Genomic DNA, 10,651 nt, shown 5'->3' on the forward strand with positions numbered 1-10,651 from the left:
GAGTACCCAAATTATATATGGCTTTTTCAAAAATGGTAATTTTCTAAACTGATCTTTGGAATTCTATAGAAATAATATAGATTTGAGTAGTCTTTCCAAATCAAACTATAAAATGGCTATTTAGTTCATCATGCATGTGAAGTGCAATGATCCATAAACTACCATAAAACTAAGTACCCACCTGTAGTATCATTGGCATGGAATGTACAAATATGAATATGTATGTGTGTCCCATCCTCTCAAGATTGTCATCCCTGCCTGCTGTGATGTGGATGGCAAGAATCTTCTCGTCACCATAGTAGGCTTCAGGCTGTAGTTGTGGGTCTAGACTCTATTAGAACATGTGATGAGGATGGAGGGTGTTGACTTCTTGGGTCCCACATCAATAAGGTTGCTTGTTGGAATTGGAGAACATGGGGTCACCTAAGGACTTTCAAGAGTTGAAACTAACTGCAAGAAGTCATTTAAATTGTTCTCTTACTCTTTGTTTTTTGTTGCTCTTGGAGGGAGGAAAAGACATAGAAAAATAGTTGTGGGATTTTTTTTTTTTTAACTTTTTATTGTGAATTGAATGACAGTTTACAGACAAGATCATCAGCTTTACATTCAACAAATCATATACTTTGCTTCATCTCAGTGATTACAATCCCCTCCACACAACAACAGTTATCCTGCTGCCTCCCTGTGGTTCCTGTTTTCATTCCATCCACCTTCCTATCCCTTCTCATCTTGTTCATAGGTAAATGTTGCCCTTTTAATTTTGAATAACTGATGATTCCATGGTGTTGTTGCCCTCCTCAATAAACCTATTTGCTGCTTGGCTGCAAATTGGCCCACAAGGGTGAGTTCCTTTTTAGATCTGAAGTTGGTCCAGGGACATAGTTTCAGGTTCCTCCAGTCCCTTTCTGACAACTGTAGGATTGTTACAGGTATAACAAAATAGATTTGTCTTACTCTTTTCTTAAGAAGTTCTAGCAGCATTGTGGGTCAGGTGTTGTGATGTTAACTGCAGTCAGTGGTTCAAACCCATCAGCTGCTCTGTGGGAAAAAGATGAGACTGTCTGCTCCTAGGGTCAGTCATAGGGTCACTATGAGTCTTGTGTGATAGAAAATAATGGGGATCTGAAGGGGTTGCTGTGGTTAGGTCAACCCTCCTCATCCCCAACAAACATTGATTAGTTGTGAGAATTAGAAATCCTAAATATCTGCATTCTGGTAGCATCAAGGAGGAATGAACTTAGAGGGAAGGAAATTTATTAGCAGGGGTGAGAGTGAGGGGAAGTAATATGTAAAGAACCAAACCAATAAACTCAAACTTATTGTGGCTTTCTAGTTGATTCCAACTCATGGTAAACTCATGAGCCCCCGAGTAGAACTGAGTTTCATAGGACTTTCTTGCCTGTAATCTTTATAGAAGCAGATCTCCAGGCTTTTTTTCCTTAATGTTTCTAGGTGAGTTGAAACTGCCAATCTTTGAATAAGTAGCCGAGTACAAACCCTTTGCATCAATCCCGGGAACCATGTAAAAAACAAGTCGGTTTAAGTCATGCTTTGTCCCTGAAATAGAGGGCAGCTCTTAAAACTGTAGCCCAATTAAATAAATACATTTTGTTTTCCAAAATGAAATTTAAACTTAAAACTTAAATTATTAAAACCAGATGTGGAGTTTTCTATAACTCTACTTTGTATGTGTCAACTTTATAATCTGTTAAGTGTGAGCAGGCCTTGGAGAATCTGCATCTCCTTTTAGTACAAGAAACTGGAAGTGGGGCCAGACTGCCCAAGGCTACACTCCTCTCTGAGCCCAGTTTCAACAGTCTTTCTCTGTTACTCACATCTCTCATTATTTTCCTCTCTTCAAGGTACACTGATGGAAGTGTAGTTATTCAGTGGTTAGAATTCCTGCCTTGCATAGAGAAGACCCTGGTTAGATCCCTGGCCAATGCACCTCAAGTTCATCCACTACCTATTTGTCAGTGGAGGCTTGTATGTTACTGTGATGCTCCTGTACTAAGGCAAACTAGGAAGAAAGTTCTAGTACTTCTAAAAATGAGCCAGGAAAAGCCCCTTGAATCACAATAGTCCAGTCCCTTTGTACACGAAGTTGCCATGAGTTGGGACAAACTAGACAGTACCATCATCACAGGAAATGTGAAGTGATGACTTTTGGAGCATTCAGGGAAGGCATGGGAAATGGGTTCAACAAGCAGTCAGAATTCCTTGTAATTCTGTACAATTAAGTGCCTGCACTTTCTCAAGCCTCAGGAAACTTCTCATTCCACTAAGGGTATATCAATTTTGGATGTAGCCTAAAGTGGAAGAGACAACTGGAAAGTAAAATAATTCGTTAGGATTGTCACCTATTAGATCGAGAATCTGTGATTGGCAAGCTCTGTTGATCGTTAAATAAATAGACCTCTATATCTATTTATCTGGAGTCCTGGTGTGGTGTTGTAGGATAAGCACTGTACCGCAAGGTTGGTTTGAACCCTATATAGGGTCACTGTGAGTCAGAACTGACTTGACGGCACTTAACAACAACAAACAGCAATCTATCTATGTATCTATCTATCTATCTATCTATCTATCTATCTATCTATCTATCTATCTATCTATCTATCTACTTATCTACCTAGCTACCTATCACCTATCAGGAGTCCTGATATGGCTCTGTGGGTTAATGTGCTAGACTGCAAAGTTGGTTTGAACCACAAGTCAGTGGTTCAAGCTTACTAGCGCTCCTTGGGAACCTTATACAGGGTTGCTATCGGTCAGAATTGATTTGATGGCACTTAACAACAACAATCATCCATCTAATCTATCCTTCTACAAATACAGTTTTAACTATGCTTTTGGAGCCAGATAAGTATTAGTGTGTGTTTTTTTTTAAATTAATAAAACAAAAGCAAAAACCCCCACCAAATAGTGGGTAAAGATATATTGAATAAATATTTGACAAATATATTTCATGATTCCTATTATTGTGACAAGCATTTTGTCAAAATTCTCTCTGAAGTAAAAAAAAAAAAAATTTACTAATAGGAGTGGAAAAAAACACAATAAAGAGATTCACAAATATGATTAACTTGAAGCTTCTTGTTGTTAAGTGCCCTGAGTTGGTTCTGACTTATAGCAACCCTGTATAGGGTTTCCAGGAGTGGCTTGAATCACCCACTTTGGGGTTAGCAGTCCAGTGCTTATCCTATAGCACAACACCAGGACTCCTAGTGGTTATGAATCGGGCTGCTAACCTCAAGGTCGGCAGTTCGAAACTACCAGCTGTTCCATGGGAGAAAGATGAGGATTTCTGCTCCAGTAAAGATTTGCAGCCTTGGAAACCCTGTGTAGGGTCACTATGAGTCAGAACCGACTCCACGGTACTTAACAACACCACCAACGGTGAATTAATCCAGTGTCTAATGGAAAGCCACTTCTTGGAAACTCTATGTTGTTGTGTGTGCTATTGAGTTGGTTCAAACTCATAGCTACCCATGCAGAACACACGAAGCATGACCAGGTCCTGCACCATCCCCACAATTGTTACACTTGAGCCTGTTGCTGCTGCCACTATGCCAATCCACTTTGTTGGGTGGTGGTGGTGGTGTGCCGTGGAGTCAGTTACGACTCATAGTGATCCAGCATAGGGTTTCTGGGGACCTTCCTCTTTTCCGCCAACCTCCCAATTTACCAAGCATAAATGTCCTACTGCAGGGACTGGTCTCTTTTGATAATATATTACAACTATGAAAGACAAACTCTCACCATCCTAGCTTCTAAGTAGCATTCTGACTACTTCCTTCAACACAGATTTGTTTATTTTTCTGACAGTCCCCGGTACTTTCAATATTCTTTTCCAGCAGCATAACTCAAATGCAATAAATTCTTCTATGGTGTTACTTATTCATTGCCCACTTTTCATATGCATATGAAGCCATTGACAATACCATGTCTTGGGTCAAGAACACCTTAGTCCTTGGACTGATAACTTTGCTCTTGAACACTTTAAAGAGGTCTTGTGCAGCAGATTTGCCTAATGCAATACCTCGTTTGATTTTTTGACTGCTATTTCTATGAGTATTGATTGTGGTTCCAAGCAAAATGAAGTCTTTGGAAAACATCAATATTTTGTCCATTTAGAATGATGTTATTTATTGCTCCAGTGGTGAGGATTTTTGTTTTCTTTATTTTGATGCACAATCTATTGAAGGCTGTGGTCTTTGATCTTCATCAATAAGTATTTTGAATTCTTTTCGTTTTCAGCAACAAGATTGTATAATCTGCATATCGCAGGTTGTTAATGAGATTTTCTACAATTCAAATTCCATGTTCTTCCTCATATAATCCAGTTTCTCAGACTATTTGTTCAGCATACCACACTGAATAAGTATGGTGAAAGAATGCAGCTCTGGAACACACCTTTCCTAAGTTTAACCCCTTATTCTGTTCAGTTAACTACTTCTTGAGCCTCCTCATAAGCATCATCAAATGTTCTGGAATACCCATTTTTTTTGCAATGATATCCATAGCTTGTCATGATTCACACAATCGAAAGCCTTTGCATAGATAAAACACAGGTAAACATCTTTCTGGTATTCCCTTATTTCAACCAACATCCACCTGATGTCAGCAACGATATCCCTAGATCCACATCCTCTTCTGAATCTGACTTGAGTTTCTGGCAGTTTTCTGTTAATGTACTACCAAAAACCATTTTTGAATTATCTCCATCAAAACTTTACTTGTATACAATATTAATGATCGTTAGATAATTTCTGCATTCCATTGGGCGACCTATTTTTGGAATGGGTACAAATATGGATCTCTTTCAATCGGCTAGTTAGGTAACTGTTTCCAAATTTCTTGGCATACATAAGTGAGTATTTCCAGTGCTACATCAGCTTGTTGAAAGATTTCAATTTGTATTCTGTCAATTTCTGTAGCCTTGTTTTTTGCCAGTATCTTCAGTGCAGCTTGGACTTCTTTCTTCAGTAACATTGGATCTTGATCATAGACTACCTCTTGGAATGGTTGAACATTGACCAATTCTTTTAGGTACAGTGGGTCTTGTATTCCTTCCCATTTCTTTTGATGCTTTCTGCATCATTCAATATTTTACTCATGTAGACCTACAGTATTGCAAGTCGAATCTTGAATTGCTTTCTTCAGTTCTTTCATCTTGAGAAATGCTAAGTGTATTTTTGCTTTTGTTTATTTAACTCCAGGTCTTTGCACATTTCATTATAATTCACTTTGGAATTTTCTCTTACTTCCTAATTTGTTCCATTTGTTTTTTAGCATCTCTATGCTGGGGAGCAAGTTTCAGATTCTCTGACATCAACTTTGGTATTTTCTTTTTTTCTTGTCTTTTTTTATGACCTTTTGTTTTCTTCCTGTATGATGTTCTTGATGTCACCCCACAGATCTTCTGGTCTTTGGTCATTAGTGATTAATGTATCAAATCTGTTCTTGAGATGGTCTCTAAATTCAGGTGGGATATGTTCAAGATTATATTTGCTCTGGCCTTGTTTTGGCTGATGATATAGAACTTTTTCACCGTCTCTTCATACAATTGTTGTTAATTGGATTTCTGTATATTCCATCTGGTGAGGTCAAGGTGTATAATCACCTTTTATGATGTTTGAAAAAGATATTTGCTATGAATAAGTCATTGGTGTTGCAAAATTCTATCATGGGATCCCCAGCATCATTTCGATCACCAAGGCCATATTTTCCAACTACTGATCCTTCCTTTTTGTTTCCAACCTTCACATTCCAATCGCCAATAATTATCAGCAGAAGAATTTGGTTGAATTCTTCAATTTCATTATCATTGGCCTTAGTGGTTAGTACATAAATTTGAATAATATTGATATTAACTGGTCTTCCTTATTTGGTATTTTTGTTAAGTGCTGTCCAGTTGGTTCCAACCCACAGCGACCCTATATAGGGTTTCCGAGGAGCGGCTGGTGAGCTTGAATTGTCAACCTTGTGGTTCAAACCTATCTTGCAGTCCAGCACATTAACCCACAGTGCCACACCAGAACTCCTGTTTTCATTGTAGGCGTATGGATATTATCCTGTTACAAACAGCATTGTACTTCAAGACAGATTTTTTTTTTTTTTAGTAAATGTTTTATTGTGAATTATGTGATAGTTTACATGGGAGACCATTGGTTTTACATTCATTATATCATGTATCGTTTCATTGCCATAGTTATAATCCCATCCATGCATCATCAACCAACCAAAGGGTATACCCTACAAGCCTGCCCTCCCTCCCCTGTCATCAGCACACAACCCCTTGCCCACTCTGGATCTCAAGTCCCCTGCCACTCCATCTTTCTGCGTCATTGCCTCTGCTTCCATCTCTGGCGTCAACTGCTTCTCTGGGTAGGGTCCCACTCTCCGCTCTTCTCCATTGATGATCCCAGGGACCTCTGCTCCTAGACTAAAAAGTTAATCACTCCCCTCCTTGCTGTAAAATGTCCACTTTTACATTTCCATCCCTCACAATCAGTCCTGATAACAATTATTCACTGTTGCATCACAAGAGACCCATCTGCATTTCATTTCATCAGCCCTTCCTAGACAGGTTGGATACTACTCACTGGAGACTCTACCTTCCTCCATGCCCTCTTGAAAGTTTGTAAGCCAGTCACTTCTTGCCTTTGTGCCCCCACCCCCCATTTTGGGTAGCCAATGTCCAAGTTTCCCATCCCTGTCTACTGTTTGTGTGGAGGGGGTGGGAATGATTTTTGCTGTAAGGATTTGTTTCCTCCTTTGAGCTACTGTATCCATAGGTGTAGGTCAAGTTCATCAAATTGTATCAGATGACACTTTCTTTTTCTTCTTCTTTCTTCTTCGGGTTGAGCTCTGATCATCCCGTCATTGGAGCCAGGTCAAGTGGGTATTATCTACAAGTGTGGGTGTTCTTGCGTCTATCCTCTCTCTTATCAGCTGGACGCTTCACTCTCCACTCAAGTCCTCTGTGGCTATGTCACTGACTCTGAGCCCATGAGTCCCCAGGTCTTGCTACACTGCTGGCCGACCAGGTCTCCACCCGAGTTCACAGAAGTCTATTGAATGTTGTAGGGCTTAGCTCGCCGCTTCATTGCTGTTTTTCCCTCACTTCCCGTTATAGGTGATGTGTATGGTCACCAATCAGAGTGTGTATCCCCATTGCGCCTTAGTCTTGGAAGAGGATTTGCACTGAGGGGACCTGACCACTTGCCTTGATGTCTCCTAGGCAGGCATCTTGCTTGTTCTTGTAGTAACAGTCGGTCTGCCTCTATTGTTTTGTATTTTTCCTGTAGGTCTTTCTTTCAAGATGTATCTTCTGTTTTTCTAGCTGCTCCAGGCTGGTCTGCTCATCCTTTCAAGTGGAAATTTCCCATCTCTGAAGGTCTGGATGTGGTTCAGGCTTCTACCTATAGTCTTATGTATTGCAGAGGCGCCGCAGGAAGCCTCCTTCACTGGGCATGTTGTAGCCCCACTTTAGGTATTCCAATCAGTAATAGTCAGAAGATGGACTTACAAGCTTTCTATGGTGATATTTCTGGCTATTCCTTTCTCTCTCCCTCCAGTGTCCATTTTATAATATAATGCACTGAAAACCAAGATTCAAAAGACAGCCAAGCATCTTAACATTATTCCCCCCCTTTCCCCCTTCCAACCATGTCCCAATCTCTCTATCCCAGAGCCCTGTTGTTCCAAGGTTGTGTATACGTCATTATTTACCTCTGTTCCATTTAGCCCACTCAAACCTGCCTAATTGTTCTCACATCTGCTTTGTTCTTCCATTCCCCTCTCCCTTCAAGACAGATCTTGAAATGTTCTTTTTGATGATTGCTATGCTATTCCTTTTGAATTTGTTTTTTCCTGGCATAATAAACCCTATACTTGTCAAATTCAAAATGACCAATACTTGTCCATTTCATCTAATTAATGCTGAGGATATTGATCTGTATCTTTCCATTTCGTTTTTGACAGCTTTCAATTTTCCTAGACTCATACTTTGTACATTCCATGTTTCGATTATTAATGGATGTTTGCAGTGGTTTCTCCTCATTTTGAGTTGTGCCCCATAAGCAAATGAAGGTCCTGAAATCTTTACTCCATTTATCATCATGGTTAACTGTAGTTTGAGGAGGCAGCTCTTCCCTAGTCTCATTTTGAGCAGCTTCCAAAGTTGTGGCTCATTTTCAGTTAAATGCCAACTGTTAAATGCCATCAAATCAGTTCCAACTCATAGTGACCTTGTATCAGGTTTCTGAGTGGTGGCTGGTTGGTTTGAACTGTTGGCCTTTTGGTTAGCAGTCCAGTGCTTATCCTATAGTGCCACATGTTCTGGTGCTATTCATAATATTTTCATCTTTTGGCATTATATCTGACAATGCTCCATTACGATTCATGTTTTTCAGAGGCTAGCCATTCAGAAATACCCCATCTTACCTTCTTCCTAGTCTGGAAGCTCTGCAGAAACCTGTCTACCACGGTGACCCTGCTGGCATTTCAAACACTGGTGGCACAGTTTCTAGCATCACAGCAACATTCAAGGCACTATAGTAAGTCAAACTAACAGGCAAGTGGTGGTGGAAACCCTACATAGGGTTGCTGTGAGTCAGACTGACTCCAGAGCACTGAATCAAAACAACAATCGAAAGCCATGTGTAACCCTAAACATTTAAATTTTGCTCATATTTTTCAGGGCACTTTATATTGAATTATATTATAATTCCTCTGACACACTGAAATATGATGGTGTTAGAAAGTAAAACATCACCTTCTCTATAGTCCGAGCCCTAGTGGTGGCTTTCTGCTCCCATAGATTTACAACCTTTGGAAGCTCTTTACAAGTTGGAATCTACCTAATGGGTAGTGGGTTTGGTGGCACAGTGGTTGCTACTAACCAAACCAAAAGTCCTGCACGACTCTTCGCCAGTAATGGGGGTGTGGGTGTGGATATGACAGTCTGCTTCAGTGCAAATTTCAGTCTTGGAAACCCTATGGGGTAGGTTGACTGTGTGTTTTATGATAGATGACACCTACCAACAGCAACAAATCCATCAGAATTGACTCCACCTGAAGGGGTTTGGTTTTACAGTCTTTTTTTTTTTTTTTTTACCCCTTTGTTTAATGTTTGTAACATAATCAGGAAATCATAACACATTCAGCTATAGTAGATTTTTTTCCTAATTCTAAGCCAATTTTGGGGGTGTGAGTGGAAAGAGGATGTAAGACTGTGGGATATGGGCTGATGGGGTGCAGTCAGCAATGTAGTACAAAATTGGGGTCAGGCAGGGCCCACTTTGGAGAGGCAGATGAGTAGGCTTAACTCAAGTCCCTATCCCTGCCAGAATGGCTAAAGTGTTAGAGAATGGCTTTTGGATAGGATGGAAACGTGTAGGTAAGGATGAAGTTTTCTCTGGCTAGAGTGGAAATTTGGTATTAAGAGGGCCTCATTGAATCCCAATAATAACCAAACAACTGGTGTCCAGGACAGGACAGGAAAGTGGGAGGCAGGAAGCTGAAAGGCTCAAACTTCTTTCCCTGGGTTTGTTCAGGGATATAATTTCAGCAAATACAGGGGACCTAATAAGAGTCAGGAGCCCTAGTGTGGCGCTGTGGACTAATGTGCTTGACTGCAAGGTCGGTTTGAACATCAAGGTCAGCAGTTCAAACCCACTAGCTGCTCCTTTGAAACCCTATACAGGGTCACTGTGAATCAGAACTAACTGGATGGCACTTAACAACAACAAGTGTCAAGGGAGTGCATCGGCTCCAAAGATATGCACTGGACTGTAAGCCAAAGTTTGCTGTTCGAGCTCGCCATCTGCTCCACGTGAGAAAGATTTAAAGGTCCTGCGAAGATTTAAAGCCTCAGAAACTCTATACAGGGTAGCTATGAATGGAATTGACTCCGTGGCACGTAACAACAATAAGTGTCTGGTACGGTGTAAATCGCCAGAATGTAAAACCAAGTGAAATGTGGTCTTGCCTTTGAAGCACTCACAGTTCAGCAAAAATCGCTTTCACATTCCTCGTGGACATTGATAACTTTTATCCTGGGAGTTTTCAGGGGGAAGTTGGATCTAAATCCATCCAGAATTTCCTTCTAAGAGTTTCAAAACAACAACCAAAAAAACGAGATACGGCATGGGATGGAGAAGACAGAATTTCAGGTCTTGATGCCAGATTTGGGTTCTGCCAGACGCGGGGCCGTGGTGGTGTTGCCCGCTGGCCAGAAACAATCAAGATCGTGCCGCGCACTGGCACTCTCTGATTTGTGGCTTGGGCGCAGCCCGGCTCAGGTTCAGGCAGCCGGGAACCAAGCAGAGACTGAACGGAGTCTGGCTTCAGGGCGAGGCTGAGTGGCTCGAGCCCACAGAGGCAGGAGTACACGCTCTTGCCTCTTCCGGCTACCTAGATAGTGATCCGGCTCCACCACTCCCCGGCTGGTCAGAGCCTTCTCTTTCCCAGGCCTTTCCATCAGCTTTCAGACAAAATCCAGATCGCAGTTTACGACCTCTATAGCCACTCAGACACACCGCGCCCGCGCCCCCTGGGGCAGGAGCAGAATAGTGGCGGGAGACCCGCGCCCAGAGACCAGGAGGGGAAAGGAGGCGGTTCACCGCGGGGGGCGGGAGGGGGC

This window comes from Chrysochloris asiatica, unplaced genomic scaffold (genome assembly GCF_000296735.1).
Source record: "Chrysochloris asiatica unplaced genomic scaffold, ChrAsi1.0 scaffold00288, whole genome shotgun sequence".
Classification (NCBI taxonomy): Eukaryota; Metazoa; Chordata; class Mammalia; order Afrosoricida; family Chrysochloridae; genus Chrysochloris; species Chrysochloris asiatica.